Source organism: Beta vulgaris, chromosome 5 (genome assembly GCF_026745355.1).
Source record: "Beta vulgaris subsp. vulgaris cultivar EL10 chromosome 5, EL10.2, whole genome shotgun sequence".
Taxonomy (NCBI): domain Eukaryota; kingdom Viridiplantae; phylum Streptophyta; class Magnoliopsida; order Caryophyllales; family Amaranthaceae; genus Beta; species Beta vulgaris.
In genome coordinates this window covers 28,186,969-28,196,440 of record NC_079206.1, presented here as the reverse complement: position 1 = coordinate 28,196,440, position 9,472 = coordinate 28,186,969, and the positions used below count along the sequence as shown (strand labels likewise).

The 9,472-nt window shown below is 36.2% G+C and overlaps 1 long non-coding RNA gene across 1 annotated transcript; it reads left to right on the top strand.

Annotated features, from left to right (window-relative positions):
- The first annotated feature begins 7,331 nt into the window (after positions 1-7,331).
- Positions 7,332-8,588, top strand: LOC125497314 (uncharacterized). Its single transcript, XR_007273946.2, has 2 exons — positions 7,332-8,101; positions 8,232-8,588. It is a non-coding gene; the product is annotated as an uncharacterized LOC125497314 (long non-coding RNA).
- Positions 8,589-9,472: the final 884 nt, after the last annotated feature.

The following is a 9,472-nucleotide window of genomic DNA, read 5'->3' as shown; positions in this document are numbered from 1 at the left end:
TATCAAGTCTGTAAGCCTTGAAGAATATTGTAATGAGTTTACCCTTATCGTTGACCAAGTTATGAAAGATCTAGTTTTTAAAAGATATCAAGAAGGTTTTATTGAAAATTCTAGTACATGTTGTTCCACCATATATGATTCTTAACCTTTAGAAGAGGAAGTTGAAACGGTATGGGTTAAAAATGAGGATATTAAACAAGAGGTTCATGATCCACTGGAATGAAATAAATCTAGGAGACGATGAAAATCCACGTTATACTTATATAAGCTTCTCACTGATCAACAGAAACATGATTTAGTTATAATTATAAAAGAATTTAAAGATTGTTTTGCATGGGAACATCATGAAATGCATGGTATTGATAATATACTTTAATAGAACATAAACTATCTATCAAGGAAGGGTTTAAGCCTGTGGCCCAAAGTCCTAGAAGGCTAGCGCCAGAACTAACAAAATCTATACAAGAAGAAATAAATAAGCTTCTCAAGGCAAAGTTCATAAGGCCATGCCAGTATGCTGATTGGATATCTAATATTATCCCAGTGGTTAAGAAAAAGGGCAAGATAAGGATCTGCATTGACTTTAGGGATTTAAACAAAGCCACATCTAAAGATCAATACCCCATGCCTGTAGCCGATCTCCTAATAGATGGAGCATCAAGATATGAATATATATCTTGCATGGATGGGTATGCAGGTTATCATCAATTAAGAATTGCACAGGAAGATCATAACAAAACAGCTTTCAGATGTCCAAAATCATTACACTTATTTGAATACGTAGCCATGCCATTTGGTTTAAAGAATTCTGGTGCTACCAACCAAAGAGCCATGGATGCAATTTTTAGAGACATGATTGGTAAAATAATGGAGGTCTATGTAGATGATATACTCGTCAAATCCAATGACTTTTCTAGGCATAAAGAACTCTTGATTAAATCATTAAAGAGAATGCGAGAATATCATTTAAAAATAAATCCTTTAAAATGTGCATTTAGGGTCAAAGCCAGTAATTTGCTTGGATTTCTCATCCATAAAAATGGCATAGAGATCGATCAAAACACGGCTATGGTAACACTGGCAACTAAGCCACCTTCTAACAAAAAGGAACTACAAAGATTCCTTGGACAAGTCAATTATGTCAGAAGATCTATGTCTAACTTGGCTCGAAAAACTAAAAAGTTTTCGCCTTTGTTATGACTAAAACATGAATCGAATTTAAATGGAATAAAGATCATCAAGAGGCTTTTGATCAGATCAAGCAAGATATAGCAAATCCTCCAGTCTTGATTCCTCCAAGGCAAAATGGAAAACCATTAAGGTTATACTTATCCGCATGTGAAGATTCTATTGGTAGTCTTCTTACTCAAGAAAATGAGAAGGGGCATATTTTCTACCTAAGTAGGGATTTTGCATGATACCGTAAGAAGATATACTATGGCAGAAAAATGGTGTTTATGCTTATATGATGCTTCTGTTAAGCTTATACATTATTTCATGGCCTTTATAATTGAAGTAGTATCTCTAACAGACGTCATAAAATACATGATATCTCAGCCATTCATAAAAAGGGAGATTAACTAAACGGAGTCTACATCTATTGCAGTTTGACTTGATTTACATTCCTCAAAAGGTAGTAAAAGGTCAAGCTTTAGTTGATTTATTAGCTACTCATCCTTATTGTGAGTCTGGGATCATTGATGAGGATGTCATCCCGTGGACCCTATACTTTGATGGTTCTAATACCAGAGAAACAACAGGAGCTGGAATATATATCCTGTCTCTTGAAAAGGTCCCAACTAAGGGCCCATGTACTAATAATAGAGCTGAGTATGAAGCTCTATTGATTGGACTGGAATTGTTATTAGAACTGGGAGCTAAGAAAGTTAAAGTATATGGAGATTCTCAGTTAGTCATTTTATCAAATGATTGGAGAATTTAAATGTATTTCATTAGTATCTCAGGAATATAATAAGAAAAGACAAGGATTGTCTTAAACAATTTAAAGGAATTTCTTTTATACATGTTCCTAGAGAAGAGAATGAAATAGCAGATCAGTTATCCCAAATAGCTTCTGCTAGAGAGGAAATCCCTTCATCAAATGAAGATATCATCCTCCAAGAAAAGATTCTAGATCCTATTAATGGAACCAATAAGGAGATATCAAAAAATATGTTGAAAATCTATAGAATTTCAATATTAAGAGAGGATGATGATTGGAGTAAAGAAATTGTCCAGTACCTCCAGAATCCCTTTGGATCGAAATTACCAAACAAAGTTAAAATGGCTGCAACAAAATTTTGTATGCAATTCGGGGAATTACACAGAAGAGATCCAGAAGGATTGCTTTTAAAATGTGTAGATGCTGGAGAAGCTCTACCGCTCATGGTTGAGATTCATCAAGGACTATGTGGTGCTCATCAAAATGGCCTAAATATGAGATGGCTATTGCACGAACATGGTTACTATTGGCCTACTATGAGGAAGGATTGTATAAATTATGCTGAAGGTTGTAAAATATGTCAAAGGTTTGGACCTATTAGTAGGGCGCCAGCCTCAGAATTAAAATCCATCATCAAGCCTTGGCCATTTAGAGGATGGGCAGTGGATGCCATAGGAGAAATTAATCCTGCATCTTCTAGAAAGTATTCATACATTCTTGTAATTACTGACTATTTCAGTAAATGGGTTGAAGCACAGGCTTTTATTAAGATCAATACACAGGTTGTGATAAATTTTCTGGAAGAAAAGATCTTTACAAGATTTGGAATTCCAGAAACCATAACTTTTGATCAAGCCACAGTGTTAGAAATCCTGATTTATTGGAATATCTTAATCAATTTGGAATCACTAAGTTACGCTCAACACCATACTACGCCCAAGCTAATGGTCAAGCTGAAGCTACCAATAAGATCATAGTAAAAGAGATATTAAAAATGGTTGATAATAATCCTAGAAAATGGGATGAATTGTTGTTATATGCTCTATGGGCCTATAGAACGTCTAAAAGAGATGCAACAAGAGTCACTCCATTTAATTTAGTATATGGACATACTCCAGTGATTCATGCCGAGATAAATATAAGATCATCAAGAATAGCACAACAAATGGGTTTATCTGGAGAAGAATATTCTTTGGCGATGAATATTAAAATAATGGATGCACTTGAAGCTAAGGAAGAAGCCTTAGCTAAAATGAAGATCCAGAAGGAGAAAGTTGCCATAGCCTACAATAAAAAAAATGGTGCTCAAAGAATTTCAAGAAAATGATAAGGTTCGGAAGATGTTTTTACCAGAAGCAGCTTATAAAGATTCTCAGTTAGGAAAGTAGTCACCTAAGTGGCAAGGCCCTTTTATCATTCATAAGAAATTATCTGGTAATGCATATTTATTGAAAGATATAGATGGCAATGTAAAAGATAGAGATTTAAATGGAAAATTACTTTAAAAATACCATCCCTCTATATGGGAACAGGATGATCCTGTGTTTCAACAAAAACATGCAGAATTGTTTCAAACGCCTAAAGATTATTAGAGTTACATTAATACAAATTAATGTTTTCAGACATTCCAACATTGCTTGACGGACAACCTGAGATTTTTTATGGCTGACCAAGCATTACAAAGCTTCTCTCTTTGAAGGATCAAGCTTTGTTAAATGTCCATTTCTTTGAACATCTCCTGCCTCAAAGTGGCAAGCTTAATGCGTCCTTGATCTATCTTCTTCCTCTTAACATCAATAGAGTTATGAAGGGAAGACCTCTCACTAATAATAGTGATCTCTTCTTAGTTAATCTCAGCTAAGCGTTTCTGTAAGGGTTGTTTTTCATCAGAAAGATACTTCAGCTGCTGATCATAAGAATTTAGAGATTGTTGAGTCTGTGTAGAGAAATCTCTAAAAGATTGAGTTTGAGCCTCCAAGGTAGTCTCCTCTTCTTGAACCCCGGTCCAAACCGTGATGATCCTAAATAGCATCACCGTCTGCATAATAAATCAACAACTTCCACAATCAGTGGGGAGTAACTAGCAGTTCTCCCAGCTCAAATAGAAACAGATAATGAACTTTAAAGAAATTTGAAGCAACATCAAACAACACATTATCAAGATATCTTACTCACAATGAGGCACAAATACTCATAACCAACCAATAAGGAAATCCAATATCACACCAAATCCCGGTCAACCATGCAACAAATGCGGTCAAACAAGCTCAAACACAACAGACCATGCCATCTGTGAGTAGACTCATTGGACCATGCCGCCCAAGGCCTACATTGCATATTCGAGGACCATACTGCCCGTTCCGAATAGCTAAATAATACGGATCATACCACTCGTAAGAGAACCAACGGACCATACCGCCCAAGGTTAAGTAACCAATTCCTAGGACCATACCGCCCTTAGGATAATCAAACTCAAGTTCCTAGGACCATGCCGCCCTTAGGATAATCTAACCCAAATTCCTAGAAACCATAACGCTCATAGGATAAATCAACTCAACAACGTACAAGTATACACGATAAGGTATACATAAATCCATCTAATCCATCATTCAAAGGTATACACAACAAGATATACAAGCAAATCAAAACCATCTAACTAACAAGGTTCAATCGTGAGAATGCACAACCATGAATAAGCCCTCACCACACTCCAAATCAGCTAACCATAGACTACCCAACAAAATTGGGCACATACCCTTAATATAATAACTCAAACCAACCCAATCTTACTCAAACATGCTTAACATACATGCCTAAGACCATCCAAGAACAAATATCCATGCTGTAAGCAAAATAGAGAATTAAATTAAGATCACACAACCCAGGGGACAGACCCCTCGTCGCGAGTCGCGACACCCTGCTGTCGCGAGTCGCGACACCCTGCTGTCGCGAGATGCGACTACTCGTGGCTTGCGAGCCGTGCTCGTACGCCAACCAAAACATCAATAAACTCTTCGCTTTGTCTCACGCATCCAAACCAACCCAAATTCATACCAATCACAACACTAATCACCCTAACAAGAGGCTATACATCATCAACAACATCCAACTACTCAAAATCCAATATTAACCAAAGTGACTCTAAATCAATACAACAACAAATCATCAAATTGACAAACTAATCAACGAGACTAATAATATGATCATAACAACAGTCCAACATATGAAAAGTAACACTAACAACCATGATACTACGCTTAACTACAAACATACAATCCTCTAAGTTCCACCTAGCATGATTCTAAGTTCTCTAACGCAATTCTAACAACCTGAGTTCACAATCTATTCTCTATCGAACTAGAATAACGCTAGTTACCTTATTCTTGAAGAGAAATGTAATAGAACGCTTCGAAAGTAATCTAATTGCCTTGTGAAATATCACTACCTTCGTCTCCTACGAACACAAATGCAACGAACTCAATGCGTGCTTGAAAACCGGTGCAAAAATGGCTTGAAAACAAGTAACAATGACTGATTTTTGCGTGAGAAATGTGAATGAAGAACAAAACTTTTCCTGTCCCCTTTTTCTTTGAAGTAGGCCTGTGAAATGGAGGTGACAAGGGAGGTATTTTTCTGATTTTATTTTCAGAAAAAGAATGTGAAGGGATGGTGATTAAAAGGTGAATTAAGAGAGGTAAGTGAAGAGATGACTCTTGGTTAACTTAACGTTACAAGAGCTTAATATGGCTGTCCAAAAACTCTTCATATACCATGAATAAAATCAGAAATTCGGACCCTCTAATACAAATTATACAATGTACGAAAACACTAGTACAATGTACATTTCAGGCACCAAGTAAAACGTCCAAAATAATATGTATAAGTAAATATTTTTATAATCGAAAATTTATAATAATTCACGTAATATAATTACGTACTTACCACACTATCACATTTTACACTTTGCATAAACACGAGCACTACATTGCCCGTTTAATACAATTAACGCAGATACGAGCATTATTGTACACCTACTAAGCAATGCCACACATAAAAACACATTGTAGAAGCATTGAAACATTATCAAACAAAAATGTAGGTGTAGAAATATATATATATATTTATACTTATCGGAAAATACATTAGTAAAAATATAATTGTACACTCAAATAATAATAACTAACGCGCGAAAAATTTCAGAGAAATTTTGGGGTGTTACAGATGCTCTCTCAAGTTGTTGCCATGTTAAGATGATGATCGCTTCCCTGAATATTCTCTTTTTCTTCTTGGGGGGCATCATTTCCTTCTTGGAGGGCACTGGCGTTATCTTCTTCCAACTCAACATATCCTTCCAAAGTAGGGATGATCATTGATTCTAACTAGGGGGCAACCTCACTAGGTGCAGAACTAACTTATTCATCAACATGTTCAATGTGAGTTTCATCAACCTGCACATTTTTCATATCGTGTCTTGGACCAATTGTGGAAGGAATAATTTCTGTAATTGGACCAGTAAAGTTAGAACCAAGAGTTTGCCCGGAAGTGATAGTTATTGGCCTCTCTAAAGAAGGATCATTAAGAGCTTTAGATTTCTTATGGCTAGACGAACCTAAGTGCATAAAATGATGCATGATGGTTTAGATTCAAGGATAAGATTAAAACTTCATGATAAAGGAATATAGAGGGATATATATACCTGCTTTAATTCCTTAAAGTTTCTTAGTTGAAATGATTTGAGAGATCGTCTTAACCTCTTCCTCATCAGAAGAAATATTGAAACGCTGAATCTCAGATGGTGTCTCTAATTTGGGGCGTTTCCTATAGGAGTGTCTCAAGAATTTTGGAGTTAAGGAAGAACTATCATCTTTCTTCTTGGAGGTTTTCTGAACTAATTCAGAATGGTCCACCAGCTCAAGAGATTGAGTGCTTTTTGAAGCAGAGCTACATTTATAATCTCTTTTTCTAGCAACTCTCTTGAGAGGATCAATTTGCTCCATTGGCTCCATAGTATGAATGTCTTCTATAGTTTGGACATCTCCATAATGGATGCCTTGTTCATCAACAATATCATATTCATCTTTTGAAGGAATAGGCTCAGGCGTTTGCTGGTATAAGAAATTCCAGTCACTAGTAGAATAATTGCTTATTGCTGCGGTGGTATTGCTGCGGTTTTAGCCATACGCAGCAATATATCATGTTAAAAAGAAAAGTGAAATATAAAATCACCCTATTGCTGCGGTTTTTGGTCAGAACCGCAGCAATATATTTTTTTAAAAATATTTTAATATATTGATGCGGTTCTTATAAAAAACCGCAGCAATATAGACTTTTAATATTTAAATTGCAAAACGAACCGTTCTAGGGCTTCTTAATTCCCCTCACTCTTCTTAATAGGTGCCGTCTTCTCACCTTCGTTCTTCCTCACTTTTTTCAGATCTCACTTCACTCTTCTCCCCCTCTCACTTCAGATATGGAAACGACCACTTCCTCTCATCTTCGTTCCCCCTCTCACCTTCTTCCCCCCTCTCACCTTCGCTTATTGTTCTTGTTCGTTCTCCTTACGATATGTGAAACGACCACCAATTCATCTGAAAGAACAATTTCAAGCAAAGCTCGCCGACGAACAACGCAGCGTTAACAAGGTCGCCCGACGAATTCTCTCACTTCGAATCCACCGCTGGCGACGCGCAGATTTTGTTCGCTGTGTCCAGAGATTGTGTTCGCTGACGACGACGCCGGCCATCCGGATTTGTTCGCTGCATCTTGCGAGATTGTCCGGCCATCTTACAATTATTTTCTTTCTTTATTTTTTTCTGTTTTGTAATTAAATTTTATTTTTAACCATTCACAGATAATGTCTTATTTCACATATTCACAGATTATTTTTGTAGTTAAAAATTTGTTCACTTTTGGTTGTTAACTACATTGTGAAGTCAAAAGGGAATTATAGCTGGCAGAAATCCATATATTTAACGAGGTTGTAATCTGTAGTATCTTAATCTGTTTCCATATTTAAGGTTTATGCTTCAGCATGTCTTTTCTTGTAGGTGGGAATTATTACAAGAGGAAATGTCGTAAAAGCTGCTCTTCAAATCAAGCGTGAAAATGAGAAGAAAGCTCAATGATGGAGGCTGTGATGCAGACAAATGCATTGTAATGGTAAAAAATTCCTGATGGATGGTTGTAGTAATTTACAGTAGAGGTCTTTGCCTTTTGTAGTATTCTTTTTGTTTTTGCATCATGTTTTGATTATTTTTCAGGAAAATATTATTCATTGATTATTTTTCAGAAAAATTTATTCAAAGACTCGCGGTGCCCTAATCTCCACCTTCGCACCGGCTTCTCCTCGTGCGCACACCAAATCATCATCAACCACCAACGCCAAGAACAATGAGCAATAGGGTTGTAAATTTTTAGTTTTTTTAGATTAAGGGTTTGATTTCTAGTTTTGTTGTTCAAGGTGGACCACCACCTTCTGCCTCTTAATTTTGCTAGTGCACTCTTTGAGTTTTAGATTTTAATTCACATTTCATTTTTAGATTTAGAATTCTGAATTTTGCTTCAAGTTGTTGGAATTGTTACATATTGACAATTTGGGTTGTTGTTGATTTGTAATTTATTATTATGTATTTGTTTTGAATTTGTATTCCATCTATAAGTTATTAGACTTAATTTTAGTATGCCAAAATTTTTTTAAATTTTTTTTTTAAAAATTTTTTTTTAAAATTTTTTTTTTACCTGTACCTATTGCTGCGGTTTTGGGATACAACCGCATCAATATGTTATGTTTTTTCTAATAAAAAATAACTATATTGTTGCGGTTTTTGCTAGAAACCGCAACAATATGTTGTAATATTGCTGCGGTTAAAAACCGCAGCAATAGTTTAATTACCTATTGCTGCCCCCTTAATTGTTGCGCGGCCAAAACCGCCAGGGTTAAAAACCGCAGCAATAGTTTAATCCCAGCCTGCATGAATGTCTAGAGATCGCATCCATGCAGGCATTACATACAGGCGCCAGGGTTCTTCTTTAACATAGCGAGGCTCCTTGCCTGGAAAAATATGCCAGGTACCAAGGTGGCGATAGAATAAAAAGAAGTGTGATAATAATAGGCTGGGATGCCAAACTTCATCTGAGGAAATAAGGTTAAAGCTGACTTCACCATAAAATCTACAATCCTCAAGCTTGGGAACGAAGGAGGATGGATCAAGGTCTGCCCCATTTTTTTCGTTGGACAGCTTTAAAAGCAGGATGAGGTTTGAGTATTAATAAACTTGAGAAATATACATGGCCCCAACAAGTCAAGAGCCACAAGGGTCCAAACCTCTTATCAGTAGAGACAATGGGAGAATTAGAGGTTGGAATGCCAAAAACTTTGAAGGATTCCCTACTTCTAAAGAGGCACCTGTAAAGTTGTCCTAATAAAATAGGAGCTAAAGCAACTTCTTCAGAAGTATTGGAGATGTTAATAGCTAGAGATAACCACAATGTTACAACACCTCCAGCCCTTGACATCATCAGTCTAGAAAA